The sequence below is a fragment of the Priapulus caudatus genome, unplaced genomic scaffold (assembly GCF_000485595.1).
Source record: "Priapulus caudatus unplaced genomic scaffold, Priapulus_caudatus-5.0.1 Scaffold1543, whole genome shotgun sequence".
In the NCBI taxonomy this organism is placed as follows: domain Eukaryota; kingdom Metazoa; phylum Priapulida; class Priapulimorpha; order Priapulimorphida; family Priapulidae; genus Priapulus; species Priapulus caudatus.
The window spans coordinates 10,492-25,736 of NW_014578604.1; the positions used below are offsets into that span (position 1 = coordinate 10,492).

At 43.4% G+C, this 15,245-nt stretch overlaps 1 protein-coding gene and 1 long non-coding RNA gene across 2 annotated transcripts in view; one reads left to right on the plus strand and one right to left on the minus strand.

Annotated features, from left to right (window-relative positions):
* The window catches only part of LOC106816951, a 10,680-nt gene extending 3,438 nt beyond the window's left edge, over nt 1-7,242 (minus strand). Inside the window, exons 1-2 of the long non-coding RNA XR_001394967.1 lie at nt 7,170-7,242; nt 6,742-6,792 (exon numbers count right to left, since the gene is read on the minus strand). This is a non-coding gene — a long non-coding RNA (uncharacterized LOC106816951). The remainder of the gene's footprint in view (nt 1-6,741; nt 6,793-7,169) is intronic.
* A 6,533-nt stretch (nt 7,243-13,775) lies between these two features.
* The window catches only part of LOC106816947 (N-acetylgalactosamine kinase-like), an 18,796-nt gene continuing 17,326 nt past the window's right edge, over nt 13,776-15,245 (plus strand). Inside the window, exon 1 of the mRNA XM_014821596.1 lies at nt 13,776-14,142. The gene's annotated coding sequence lies outside the window, so the exon portion shown is untranslated. The remainder of the gene's footprint in view (nt 14,143-15,245) is intronic.

Genomic DNA, 15,245 nt, shown 5'->3' on the forward strand with positions numbered 1-15,245 from the left:
GGTATAGCATCATGGTAGCAAAATCCGGCACTGTGCCGGGAATTGAGGTCAGAGGTCAAAGATCAAATGGACTGAGGGGCAGATTTTAGACATTTCTGAGGACTGGTCTGAAGGAGCGAGTACAAACTCTTATTTGTTGCAGGCGGGCCTATTTTTTGGCTTATTAGCAAAAAGACCATAAATGTACTTCCGCTGACATGCGAACAGAGTAAGTGTCGATAAACTTTTGACACTCAGAGGAGGGTTAAACATGGAGTTTGTCGACAGTTAAACAAGGACACATGAACTGTTTTGCTGATTGTCAGGATGGTGGAGGCTACAGAATTTATCCAGCGACTACAATAATCTCAGCGTCAACAAGTAACCTGCAAGTTGCCAGTAAAACACATCCTAGCTAATCAAATAATTGAAAAAGCGCACGCATGATTGGGCAGTTGTATTGTTATAAACGGTAAAGGTTAAAAGGTTATAAAATGGTTATAAACGTTTGCAACAATATTAAGTGGCTGAAAACGAGAAGAAAAAAAGGCCCTAATAGTGAGAATTACTCAAACCGCACATAATTAAAGTTTGTTTTCTTAAATTAAAATAATATGGCATGTCAATGTTCAGGATAAGTCTTCTAAACTGCATCACGAACTGCGCAAGACGCACAAGCGTTTAAACGATAGGTGCACACAAACTGCCCTTTATGGCAAGTCTGTCGATGCCTGTGGCATCAGGGAAAAATTTTTTTCCTGAGATGGCCGCATGGTAGTGTGCTGCCAAGTCGAAGAACAGTGGCAAAGGTAAATTAGCAAATTTCCTAATTAACATGTATTAAGAAATATGTCTTATCTAATACTTTAATGCATTTGTTCATGTCATGTGACTATAAGACATTTTAAGATGTTAATTACTTTTTGACATCAAGGTGGCTGGAACAACAGACGACAGCGAAGAACTTAGGCTCTGGCGGTTTTGAAGTCACACAGATGTGGTGAGGAGGGCTCAATTTTGCATCGATCGAGAGTCCTTGAAACGAACGTTATCAAGGAAGAGCTTTTCCCACATCCCCGCTCGCAACAGCGACTCTGGTATTACTAACCTTTATTACAATCAACAGCCTATGTAGTGCTAGTGAATTAATTGTTGACCTGGTTGAAATAATGATATGCAAGTAGATAATAACACAGGAGTTAGAACATTAGATAGTATCAGAGATTAGGATTCATAAGTACGTTATTCTTGGGCTTGTCTCTGTACGCTTAATCATTCGTACCTGTTTGTTGGAATTGCAAATTTCTTTACAGAAGCCTGTTATTAACTTGCTGTAATGCATGGCATTGGTCACAAAATCAACTCCTGACTCATATTATCGAACCTCTGATAGTATCCTTAATACCTCTTTCCGTGAGACAGGATGTTAACGACTCCCTATAAACGCCTAAACATAATGGTATGAACAGCTAACCTCAGCTATAATAACATACAAGTAACATAACCACAACAGAATCGCTAGTGTGTCCTAGGCTTAAGCTAGCTGTGCCTGTCACAGGCCGACACGATAGCACGCCAAGCATGCACTGCGGTGTAAATTTGCACTGATTGTCTGAAAAAAAATGCTATACAAATTTATACCATTGCTATGCAAAGTTTATTTTGTATAGCACATTTGCTATGCAATTTTTTGGCTGGAAATTGTTCCATGAACTGGTAGCTAATTTACGTTAAAAAGTTGTAGTTTTCATTATTAAGAAAGAACATTATTGTTGCTAAAGCCCGGCGCACACGTGAGTAATTTTACTCAAGTAAAATGATGCATGCGTCAAAATACTCACGTGTGCAGAGGATTTTTGTTGAGTATTTTTATTTTGGTGGTTCTTAAGCCAATCTTTCTTCCAATGTCCCCTGCTTCGTCGCTCTCTTCTATCTACGGCAATAGCCATGACGGTGGCCGCAGCATATATTCACGTCGGAGCTGTATGGCTGTAACAATTTGCTGTCTGCTTTTTGACTGTAAATTAATATAGACATAATAGTTTAACATGGCAGCGACAAGTACGTATATCATACATCCCTAGACACACAAGACGAATACAGTCACCAGCTATTCAAGATTCAAGATTCAAAGAAATTTATTTGTGCATAAGATGCATAAGTACAAGTTATATACAATCACACATTAATTATAAATCCATGAACAAAAAACCAAATACAATCATTACTAAATGGACCACGGGGATGGCGAAATACCTGCAGGTCATCAAAGTCAGCTGCCCCTTGCAACTAGAATTAGTTATTATGGAGACGACTGAATATTAAAAAAAAAATATTGATAGACAATGAATGAACAAATGTCTCTAGATATAAACAATTAACGGATGTACATAGAGCTGAAATATGAGTATGAGTGAACGAGACATATTGGAACGCGGACAGACTGGCGAACATTAGCGCATCGAACAAATATTAAATAGACAATTTAGTCAGTACTGTAAGCAATTTTGGTCGAGGATATTTGGATTGGAACATATAAATAATATACAGGAAAACAACAACATAGTTAATTGGTACCCTACAATAAATATGAGTAATTGTAGGAATTATGAGATGCAGAGAGAAGTGAACGAAACTATATATATATAGGCATATGACTGTTTATAGGTAAGGTACAATTTGAGTCAATACAATAGTCAATACACTACAGGGCGTGTGAACCAATAAGTCAACAAAATATATCTCAATAGATTAATCAACAGAGTAACACAATAAAAGTTTTAAATAGTAAGGACAATATAATAGTTAATACAACTCATAGGGTCTATGTCCCCCAGGGGCCAGGGTACTATCGGAGGGTACCCTGGTAACAATGGTTAGGGTTAGGGCTAGGGTTAGGGAGTAGGCGTAGGAGACTCCATAGACTCGTTAGTGGAGTAGGCGAGGTACGGTCCGGCATATTAGATAGTACCAGGGTACGTTCCGATATATCGAACCGTACCCAGGGTACCCTCCGATATAAATCGACCAGGCTCTCCGACTGTTACACGTCGTTAACGTAGTGTTAAGCGAGAAGGGAACTTGTGGCTACCTCCGATAGTACGGTACGGTACCTACCCTGGGGGACATAGACCCTCTCAGCGTTAATACAACACACGCATAAATAACGCTCATAGGGTCTATGTACCCCAGGGTACTGCCGGAACGTACCCTGGACACTATTTGATATGGTTAGGGTTAGGGTTAGGGTTAGGGACTTTGCTTGGAGTGAGATATTGTAGTCGCTGGATAAATTCTGTAGCCTCACATCCACAATAGCAAAAACAGTTCAGTCCTTTGTTAACTGTCTACAAATCCATGTTTAACCCTCCTCTTGAGGGTCAAAAGGTTATCCGACACTTACTCTTCGCATGTCAGCGGAAAGTACATTTTATGGTCTTTTCAATAAAGCCATAAAAATAGGTCACCGCTGAAACAAAAAAGTTTTTCAATCGCTCCTTCAGACCATGTCCTCAGAAAATGTCTAAAATCTGCTCAGTACCCCATTGATCTTTGACCTCTGACCTCCAATTTCGGCACAGTGCCGGATTTTGCTACCATGATGCTATACACCGACTATCACGAGCCTAGGTCGAGCCGTTTAGATTTGTGCCGCAATTCTGCATTTCCTCCCTATACCGTAAGTTAAGTAGGGAATGTTCCACCTTTATTGACCCCTCTTGACCTCTGACCTTTGACCCTCAGCTTCGACATCCCAACTCGTTTTCGGATTACCCCCCCACGTCCCGACTTTCGAATCCGTACGTCGAGCCGTTTAGATTTGTGCCCAACTGTTTAAGGACGCACGGCCGGACGGACACACGCTCGTGCGATTCTACAAGCTGCACCTGACTATGTCAAATGCGTTAAAAACCCACGCCTGCCGCAAAAATAAGGTAAGGCGACACAAGAAGGACGTACTGCACACTTGTTTCTTGGACTCCAGGCCAAAACTTTAGTCATTTCATGTTGAGCTAGTTAAAATAGAACTAACAAAATCTCAGCCCTAATGAAAGTTTAAACAATTTTTATTTTGGCGTTCGTATATCCCACTCCTAATACAGTGTGTGACTGTGTGAGGGTACGAGGTTAGTACAGCAGAAAAGGTCTGTCTCCCTGGGTACTGCCGGAACGTACCCGGGTAACTATCTGATATCGTTATGGTTAGGGTTAAAATATGACTCGTTAGTGGAATAGGTGAGCTACGGTAGGCGAGGTAGATAGTACCAGAGTACGTTCCGGTATACCAAACCGTACCCAGGGTACGTTCTGGCAGTACCCTGGGGGACATATACCCTGTCAGCGTTGGTGCAAGGGTGAGAAAGACACACAACAAACCTACCCATCACCAAATGTTCCAACTGGTGAGCCCTTGACCTCACTGCACACTGTGTCCACGACAGGTGGTAACTTCTGACATAGATACTTGCAGACTTTGGCGAAGCTTGACCAGGGGGTTTCCATGCCCAGAACATGAATTAATGCGGAACAAGCAAGTTCACTGAAGTTCTACAAGAAAGAAAGGATATGGAGTACCACAGCAAGCCTGAATATCATTTACACAAATTGCCATCTTGCACTGAACAAAAAATACGAAATAGGCAAAATGTAAGAACTAACATTTTTCAGGGTGGATTTACATTTGAAGAGATCATACTAAAACAAAAACCTGCAAAAAACTCAGATCCTGTGATTTTAAAACACTAATTATTATATCAGAAATAATATACAGTCAAACTCGCACAAGGCAACAGGGGACATTTATAGTAAGAGTTATGTGAAGTACGACTTATCGGCTAAGTAACATACATCTAAAACAAGTAAAACATATATTGAAAAATTGTACGAGTTGCACAAATTAAAATTAACACACTGTTCTGTGAATATATTGGATGAATGGCTATTTTTAGAACATCGTTACACAATTGACCGTCGCATTCAGTACTGTTTATCGGGGGTGGGGTATATTGGTAGCATAATTTTATATAACGTATGACTTGGACAGTGAAATTTACTTGAAAATACGTTTGTTGCACCGGGAGAATAACTATGACTTACATATTTATACGACTTGCACATATACTTGTAGATTTTTCTAAAGCCATTTTGGAATCAAAACTATTTGGGACTTTTAACTGCAACACATTCGCAGAAAAAGAAATGTCTCTACAAAATAAACGAGAAATTTTTACTACTAATGTAAAAACAAACAAAGATGTTTTACCGTTTCCAAAACCGACTGCACGAACGGTCTGAGAGTAATTGCAATGTCGCCAGCAGTTACCGGTGCATCTGGTACTGTTCGTGACCTTTTAAAAGAATGTCATGGTGATTTGTGCGCAAATATATTAGAAATAAGTAACGCAGAAAAGGTCTATGTCCCCCAGTGTACTGCCGGAACGTACCCTGGTAACTATCTGATATGGTTAGGGTTATGGAGTAGGCGTAGGCGACTCCCTAGACTCGTTAGTGAAATAGGTGAGGTACGGTACGCGAGGTAGATAGTTCCAGGGTACGTTCCGGTATACCAAACCGTACCCAAGGTACGTTCCGGCAGTACCCTGGGAGACATAGACCCTGTCAGCATAAGTAACGTAAACTCTAATTCTTAGTGTACATAGAACAGTAGTTTCAGCAACTCTATGTAATGAATTTATAATGTATAACTCATAATGACTAATTTTGCCACAGTCCATAACATTGTATTTGACAGATATTGCGGTGATACAGTGTATAATCTTAATTGATAAATACATACGCAGTGCATTCACTCCTTTGCTTGCGCTTTTCAACTACTTTTTTTGGGCGTTGGCCAACCAATTTGTTGGCAAACTTGCGCGCAGCAGATCTCAGAGAAATTGTTTCCTGTTGTGACAACTTTGCGGCTTGTATCGGCAAGTATGCCACGAATTTCTGCTATCCTTCTCTCTGAGTACCTGCGCAGCTAGGACACCGTACCTCGGCCAACCTTTAAAATAGAAAATTGTTCAATAATCATGTATTAAAGACATATTCCTATGGTAAAAATGAAAGGCAAATACACTGCAGATAGGAGGACTGTACAAATGTTACAGCGTGTTAGTTAATTTTACACTGAACTTTTATGTTTTGTTTCTCCGAGTGAATATGGTCTCTGGTGTTTTACATACTCATCTTAATCAGGGATAATTACCTGAGTCGGAACGAAGAGTCTCTCTTTCCGTGTTGTTGTAATTATTATGGCGCAGGAAGGCGTCTAGTCTGCAATTTTTGTCTATCTTTAATAACGGAATTTGCACTGTGACTGATCCCCAACTGAAAAAGATTCAGTTTTTCGGTTTTTTTTGTTTTTTATCCTTTCTTTTATTGCGTATTCCAGGTAGGGCAGTATTCGCTGCCACTCTTGTTTCATTAGGCCGTGGAATTGATGACAGCTCATCAGCACTGCCAGAACTCGCGTGAATGGAGAGCTATGCCATAGGATGTTGCTGCCAAGGTGGTCTCTTCGAGCTCATGGTTCTCCTTGCCAAGTACATAAGTAATTGTATTACAGTTGAATAAGTACTACATAAACGTTTACTATTGCTTAAGCATAACTGAAAATACTTGAGCTCCAATGCATTCAGGGGGCAACATGTGTTTAATTGTTACTCGAATCCCGTTCTTTAGCTGCCAGACTGGCTAATCTTCTTACAAGGTTTGTTACTCGTCTGTACTATATTTGAAACAGTGTTGGCTTATTACCTTGATCAATGATGCTGCCCAAAAGCTGCTCATCAAGAACATCAGGCTCTCCTACCAAGTACATACGTAGTTTCAATGTATTACAGTTGAATAAGTAATGCATAAACGTTTACTATTTCTTAAACAATAACAGAAAAGTTAGTTCTTATATACTTCTCTTCTTCGTCTCGCTCTATACTCCTTCTTGAGACTTGAGCCTCCAAGGGCCCTGTGATATAAACGTATGACTTGGACAGTGAAATTTACTTGAAAAATACGTTAGTGCAGCGGAGAATAACTATGACTTATATCATTAAATTATGATTAAAGATCAATGCTGCCATAAGTGAGGGAGAACTGGCTTGCTTGGATGCAGAACCACACCAGCAAAATACTGTCATGAATACACCTATGAGTTGTGACATAATATGCACACAGCTTTAATTCACCTGCTTGTAATCCGCTTTCATTGTTGAAATATATCGCTCTCACACGTCCTATAATTATTCGCTAATTGTTGTAGCACCTAGTCTGAAGTTGTATGACAGTGATCTAAAGGAATTACCTGGAAAAATAATGAAATGCAATACATACTGGTAGCTAATTTAGGTTCAAAAGTTGTTTCATTATTAAGAAAGAACATTATTGTTGCTAAAGCCCGGCGCACACGTGAGTAATTTTACTCAAGTAAAATGATGCATGCGTCAAAATACTCACGGTGTGCAGAGATTTTTGTTGAGTATTTTTATTTTGGTGGTTCTTAAGCAATCTTTCTTCCAATGTCCCCTGCTTCGTCGTCTATCTACGGCAATAGCCATGACGGTGGCCGCAGCATATATTCACGTCGGAGCTGTATGGCTGTAACAATTTGCTGTCTGCTTTTTGACTGTAAATTAATATAGACATAATAGTTTAACATTGGCAGGACAATATAGTATATCATACATCCCTAGACACACCAAGACGAATACAGTCACCCAGCTATTCAGATTCAAGATTCAAAGAAATTTATTTGTGGCATAAGATGCATAAGTAAAAGTTATATACAATCACACATGTAATTATAAATCCATGAAAACAAACCAAATACATCATTACTAAATGGAGGCCACGGGGATGGCGAAATACCTGCGGTCATCCAAAGTCAGCTGGCCGCCTTGCACTAGAATTAGTTATTATGGAGACGACTGAATATTAAAAAAAAAATATTGATAGACAATGAATGAACAAATGTCTCTAGATATAAACAATAACGATGTACATAGAGCTGAAATATGAGTATGAGTGAACGAGACATATGGAAACGCGGACAGACTGGCGAACATTAGCGCATCGAACCAATATATTAAATAGACAATTTAGTCAGTACTGTAAGCAATTTTGGTCGAGGATATTTGGATTGGAACATATAAATAATATACAGGAAAAACAACAACATATTAATTGGTACCGCTACAATAAATATGAGTAAATTGTAGGAATTATGAGATGCAGAGAGAAACGAAACTAATATATATATATATATATATATAGGCATAATGACTGTTTATAGGTAAGCGTACAATTTGAGTCAATACAAATAGTCAATACACTACAGGGCGTGTGAACCAATAAGTCAACAAATATATCTCAATAGATTAATCAACAGAGTAACACAATAAAAGTTTAAATAGTAAGGACAATATAATAGTTAATACAACTCATAGGGTCTATGTCCCCCAGGGGCCAGGGTACTATCGGAGGGTACCCTGGTAACAATTGGTTGGGTTAGGGCTAGGGTTAGGGAGTAGGCGTAGAGAACTCCATAGACTCGTTAGTGGAGTAGGCGAGGTACGGTCCGGCATATTAGATAGTACCAGGTACGTTCCGATATATCGAACCGTACCCAGGGTAGCCTTCGCGATAAAATCGACCAGGCTCTCCGACTGTTAGACGTCGTTAACGTAAGTGTTAAGCGAGAAGGGAACTTGTGGCTTACCGTCCGATAGTAACGGTACGGTACCTACCCTGGGGGGACATAGACCCTCCTAGCGTTAATACAACACACAGCATAAAATAACGCTCATAGGGTCTATGTACGCCCCAGGGTACTGCCGAGAACGTACCCTGGACTACATATTTTGATATGGTAGGGGTTGGGTTAGGGTTTAAGTAGGCAATAGGCGATCCCCAGACTCGTTAGTAGAGCGAGGTACGGTCGGCATATTAGAATATACCAGGGTACGTTCGCGGTATATACCGGACCGTACCCAGCGGTAGCGTTCCAAGCAGTACCACTGGGGCCCATAGACCCTCTCAGAATAAAATAACACACATAGCTAACACAACACAGTATAAAAACATCACGTCAAATATACAAACCCGGGAGCCAGTCAGCCAGTCGCAAGTAAAACTGCTACAGATATATATACTATTAATCCTTCTTTATATGCTCCTTGACCGACATGCGGCCCCCGTTATTCGCGCGCACGCCACAGCTCGCGGCGAAAGCGGCACCCAAGGACGAATAACGCCGCGCTCTTTCGTCCATTTAGACAGATACTTAGACAGGGGTCTGAAAACGAACTGCGCGAAAAACTGGCGGAATCAATGGGACATTTCGGATGGAAGCGTCTAGAGCCATCTCCAACGGCGCCTGACACTTTTGGTGGCTGCGCCTAACTGCTAAGACGTAGTGGGCTCCTACAGAAACCCAAGAAGATGCTCGTCACTCAGCGACCACGCGCTCGGCCTCATGATCTCAGCCGCTAACGCGATGAGTGGCTACTGGCCGGATAAGGCCGTCAGCTCTATGCACAGACCTTTTATAGCGTCGACGCGTACGGCGCTCCAACGTGGGCTGGCCGGTCTAAATGGCTATCTGCAAAACCGCCGCCGTGCGGGCCCCTGAAGCGCGTGTCAGGAGAGCGAGCGCTCGTGCGAAAGGCCGATGAACGAACGCAGCCGCCTCCGTAAACGACACGCGAGCTCCTGCATGTCGCTCGCCTTTGTGCGCTTCGCCTAGATCAAGATGCGGCCCGCCATGGAGGGTTTACTCAGCAGATTTAATCGCGAGAGAAACAAGTACTGTTAAACGCGAATAGCAGACGAAATTGATACAAATTTGAAATTTAGAAGTAAAAGAATGAATGAAAAGCTGAATAAGGTTGAAATACGATTTGGCAAATTGACGTCAGAAATGTAGATTCGCATTCGCCAGATTTTTCGTCGACCATTTTGTAAACAATCGGCACTGAGCGAACAGGCTTTTCAAAACTTGGCGGCGCAAACTGCTCGCGCTCGCGCTCGTCGTCCGCAGTGTCGTTGCAGAACAGGCAAGCACACGAGCGAGCGCAGGCGACGCGTCGTCTCCTGACACGCCTCTTGGCTGCTACGTGGCAACTGTTTCGACGAACCTCCCTGACCACGCGCTGCCCCGCTGCGACGGCAAGTTCGTGCGAGCACCTGCGCCTGGCGTGGCTGCGTGGGCAAACCAGGTCAGCAGTCACCAAAAATACTGTCCTGCTGAGCACTGCAGCCCGAGTATTAAGCGCGAAGCGCGACAACACGCCCTGGTGGTGCATTACAGACAATTCGCTGCCCAATATGTATAACTATATATCCAGAATCCCTTCTGGGAGTAAGGATAAAGCGGGTATGAATCGGGTCATTTCAGCAGTTCTGGCCACTTGCGAGAAGCCACAGTGTCTCTGCAGAAGGGCGAGAATAAATCCAAATGGTCGTATTGTGTTTTTTTTTTTACGCGCGTACGTTTTTTTTCCTATCAAAAACGATTTCTAATTTATTTTATTTAACGCCCTGAAGTTATTCTCGTACATATCGCGGCCCATTAGATCGCGCACCACTAACGAGATCTCTTCGAGGCATTTCGCCAGACAATTTTCGTTAGACTGGCGCGCGATGGAGAAATTTGAGCACGCTGGGCAGTAACTATAGACTTAGTGTAGCGAAAGAGACTTGCCCGAATTAACGTCCGTGCGAGTCTAACCTGGAATCGTGACATCGCGTTTTCATTATCGTAGCCATCTTAGTACGCCGGTGATTGATGGTTGCATCTTGACCCCGCGCTCGCAGCAAGATCAAGCCCGCACGTACAGCACACACTGATGATACCATGCAAATCCTAATCGAGGCGGGAGCGAGTCCTAGTCTATATATAGCCTTCGGATAGGGATATATAACGTATAGTTACCTCGGTATAGTATACGCACCGTACCCCATAGCCCATACAGCTCTCCGTATAATTCCGTGTATTGGGAGACAGAGATTGTGCGCCGAGATTCGGAGCAGCTCTGTTCCCGTAGGTTACGTGTATTCGGAGACAGAGATTGTGCGCCGAGATTGCGAGCACTCTGTCGCCAGTAGTTTACGGTGTATTCGGAGACAGAGATTGTGGCCGAGATTCGGGAGGCAGCTCTTGTTTCGCGTAGGTTAAGCAATGTCGAGCACGAGAGTTGTGGCGCGAGATTCGGAGCAGCTGCTGTTCCCGTAGGTTAGCTATCATTCGGAGATCGGAGATAAATCGCCGAGATTCGAGGCATGTTAGATATTTACGTCATAATCGACATTGTGATGCACCGAAATTCGAGGGCACTACGATAGGTCACAGTATAAGATTAACGGGGAGCACCTAACCTCTAACGGTTGTTTTATAGAGTACTGTTTATGTCTAAGGCGATAGGTAAAAACACTATATATATATTTGTTCATAATAAAGTTTAGGCTAGCACTAAACAAGTTACGCCGCTTCAGTTATTGGTTCTGGAAGTTTTCTGGCTGTCGTTGACATTGTCGGTGTTGGAGTAGAAGACGTGAATACTTAATTCTGACACCGCCGCGCAATCCGCGTCTCGTAAGGGAGCGAGAAATGATCCCACATTTAATATAAAAATGCACCATCGTGCGCATACTCACTGGTGACGACCCTAGGGTCACTACACTACTAGACTACTACGACTAGCAAGAAACGCTCTTTGCTAGGGTTAGAATACCCCAGTGTTGTGGCTAAGTACGTTGAAATCCGTAAAGTATGAATTGTCATAATTTAATTCCTCTGCCTTTCCCTAATAACTTTCTTTATCTGCAAGTTCAAGCACATGTTCTGCTGATGTCTGTTCTATTCCCTTGCCTGCTTAATGCTTAGCTACAGTGTCGATTGCTTGGCGTTTTTCTGTTTCTCCCAGCGCGCAGCGAATGTTTTTGCCGGTGGCGTGCGGCGTGATTTAAGCAAAGCAATGTGTACATAGCACGCTGTGATGCGGTTTAATTAATTTCGACGCGGGCACCGCACTTTGGCGCCGAGGAGACGTTAACTACAATATAAAATGCCACTAACAGTAAACAGTCGGCCGCGTTTCGTTTCTCACGTACTCACGTAGTCACGTAGTCACGTATTCACTCTATATTTCATTATTTTACACTTATAACAATAGAAGAACACATATTTGACATAGAAAATGCAACAGAACATGTATAGGAGCAATAACAACGGTGCTATACAATCAGGAATAAAAAAGGTGCCTGTCCTAACGTGTGTGACAGGTGAGGGGACAGGTACGTGTGGGACAGGTGAGGGGATAGGTACGTGTGGGACAGGTGAGGGGACAGGTACGTGTGGGACAGGTGAGGGGATAGGTACGTGTGGGACAGGTGAGGGGACAGGTGAGGGGACAGGTACGTGTGGGACAGGTGAGGGGGCAGGTACGTGTGGGACAGGTGAGGGACAGGTACGTGTGGGAAGCAGGTGAGGGGACACGTATCGTGTAGGGACAGGTGAAGGGACAGGTAGACGTGTGGACACAGGTGAGGGGACCAGGTACGGAGGGGACAGGTACGTGGGGACAGGTGAGGAGACGGTAGCGTGTGGGACAGGTGAGGGACAGGTACGTGTGGGACAGGTGAGGGGGCAGGTGAGGGGACAGGTACGTGTGGGACAGGTGAGGGGATAGGTACGTGTGGACAGGTGAGGACAGGAGCGCGTGGACAGGTGAGGGGACAGGTTACGTGTGGGACATAGGTGAGGGGACAGGTACGTGTGGGACAGGTGAGGGGACAGGTACGGCGTTTAAATAAAATATAATGCTAACTAAATACGAAATATATTTACTACGAAATTGTTAATGTTTCTAGTATAGGCCTAACGTCTCTGTTGCAGAAGTTGCCGAGGTCCAAAGGCTATATATAGGACTAGGACTCGCTCCCCACCTCGATTAGCCCAATTGAGTGACTAAGCTAAGGCGAGAGGGTGCGAGACGAAGTGCCAGTCTACTGGGCTATAGCGGCGGCAGCGGCGGCACTGCTTCTCCAACTCCCAGTACAGGCCTCGCCGATTGAACGTTGCAAAACGTTGCAGCGTTGGGGCGCGAAGAGCACCGGTAGGTGTTTCGTGATTGTGACAGCCGTTTCCATCACTGGGCAAGGTTCGCGAATCGTCACAATTTCGACAGCTTTCTGTGATTTCGCGTGACACAGCTCGGTTACGAACAGATTACTCGGTTACAGTTTTATAACAAGTGAACACTAGTTCACGTCGCCAAATGTCTACTCCTCTGTGTGCACCCTACTAAAATGGCGGACTGTTTTCGCTGGCAGCTATGGATCCGTCGGCCTGCCATTCAATTCGCGCACGGATCCATAGGCTGCGCAGCGCTGCATACTGTCAGTACGACGTTCCGCGGTGCGTGCGCCTTGCCGCGGAACTGCGCGAAGATCTGCGCCACAGCGCTTGGGATCACATATCCTTTCGGAAACGCTTCCTCTAGTATCCCGTCCTCATCTGGCTGCTGCATCGGCGCGGCTCTGGAGCAGCAAAGCAGAAGCAGCAGGAAATGCCCCTCCCCCAAGGCCGCCGTAGTCAAGCCGGTGTATGTCTGACGAAAACTGCGCGATGTTACGCTTCCCGCTATACGGATTCGCGCGCCCGCCCTCCTATGGCCGCTCATTGTCACTAATACTAATAACACTAATAGTCACAGTGACACAATAATAAAGGAATTATCGAATTACACTCAAAACTTCAATGTTTTCATGGTGAATTGACTGTAAACAAACCTGTAACGTGGAAGTCGCCATTTTGAATGGTCTCTTGATAATTAGTTGCGCGATCTAATCGTCTTGAATCTTGAATCTGGATCGTCGCTTCGACCTCCGCTACGGGAAGCCTTCTAACGATTTATACGACTTTATACGACTTTTATACGACTTGTTTTTGAATCCAAATTATTTGAGACTTTCAACTACAACACATTCGCAGAAATCTACACACATCAAATGCAGATTCCAAGTTTGGTACAACACAATCACAATAATGGCATATAAGCGCCATCTATGATCTACAAGAACGAACAGAAACTATTATTATAAACCTCACCACGTAGATCATTTTCTGATGGGACCACATTCTGCTAACTTCGTATTTATTAGGTGGGTTTGTTTCCGTATTGTGTATGATTGGAATATATGTATGCTAATAGCGACTGCGTAGATCGCTTTTTGATACACGGTGTGAATAGAAGTACGCAAGTATTTATATAGGGCCTATGCCTATACTATACTCTATAGACAGAGGTAGCTCTAGCTAGTACTAACTACTATACTGTCTATAGCCCGCTTACGGCCTAACCAGCGGCCATGCAGTTAATGTAACTTAGCCTGGCCAGCGGCAGTTAATGTAAGCGGGCTATAGTACTAGAGCTAAGACAGAGGCAGACATATAGGACAGAGGCAGGCATATGATGGCCCTGGGGGAAGTCCTAACAATGACTAAACCAAACTCTCCAATTAATATATTATTAATTATACAATTAATGAACTATTTCAAAATGATTGCAATTCCCAAAAATATGGGGAAAAATTGGGCAAATGAAATCATAGACAAAATTGAAGAATATAAATTAAAATTAAATATGTCATTCTTATCTATTGGCGCCTTATCAAAAATGAGATGGAAAAAGATGGTAAAAGAGGCCATTCGAAAAACAGAGTGGCTATAATGCCCGGCAGCCGGCATATATCTGACGGCTGCCGGGCACGGTCTTCGATTTCCCAATTGCCCGGCAGTTTGTAGCTCATCTGACGTAGTCGGATGCAGCTTGTAGAATCGCATGATTGTCCGTCCATCCGTCCGTCAAGAGTTGGGCACAAATCTAAACGGCCCGACGTACGGATTCGAAAATCGGGACGTAGGGGGGTAATCCAAAAATGAGTTGGGATGTCGAAGCTGGGGTCAAAGGTCAAGAGGTGTAAAAGAAGGTGGAACATTACCTCCTTATAGGGAGGAAATGCAGAATTGCGACACAAATCTAAACGGCTCGACCTAGGCTCGTGATAGTCGGTGCATAGCATCATGGTAGGAAAAGCCATCACTGTGCCGAAATTGGAGGTCACAGGTTAAAGGGCAGTAGGGGAAAGGTCAGATATCAGACATTTTCTGAGGACATGGCCTAACAGACAGAGTGAAAAACCTTTTTGTTTCAGCGCTGACGTACCATTTTGATCACTTTATTGAAAGGACCATAAAATGCGCT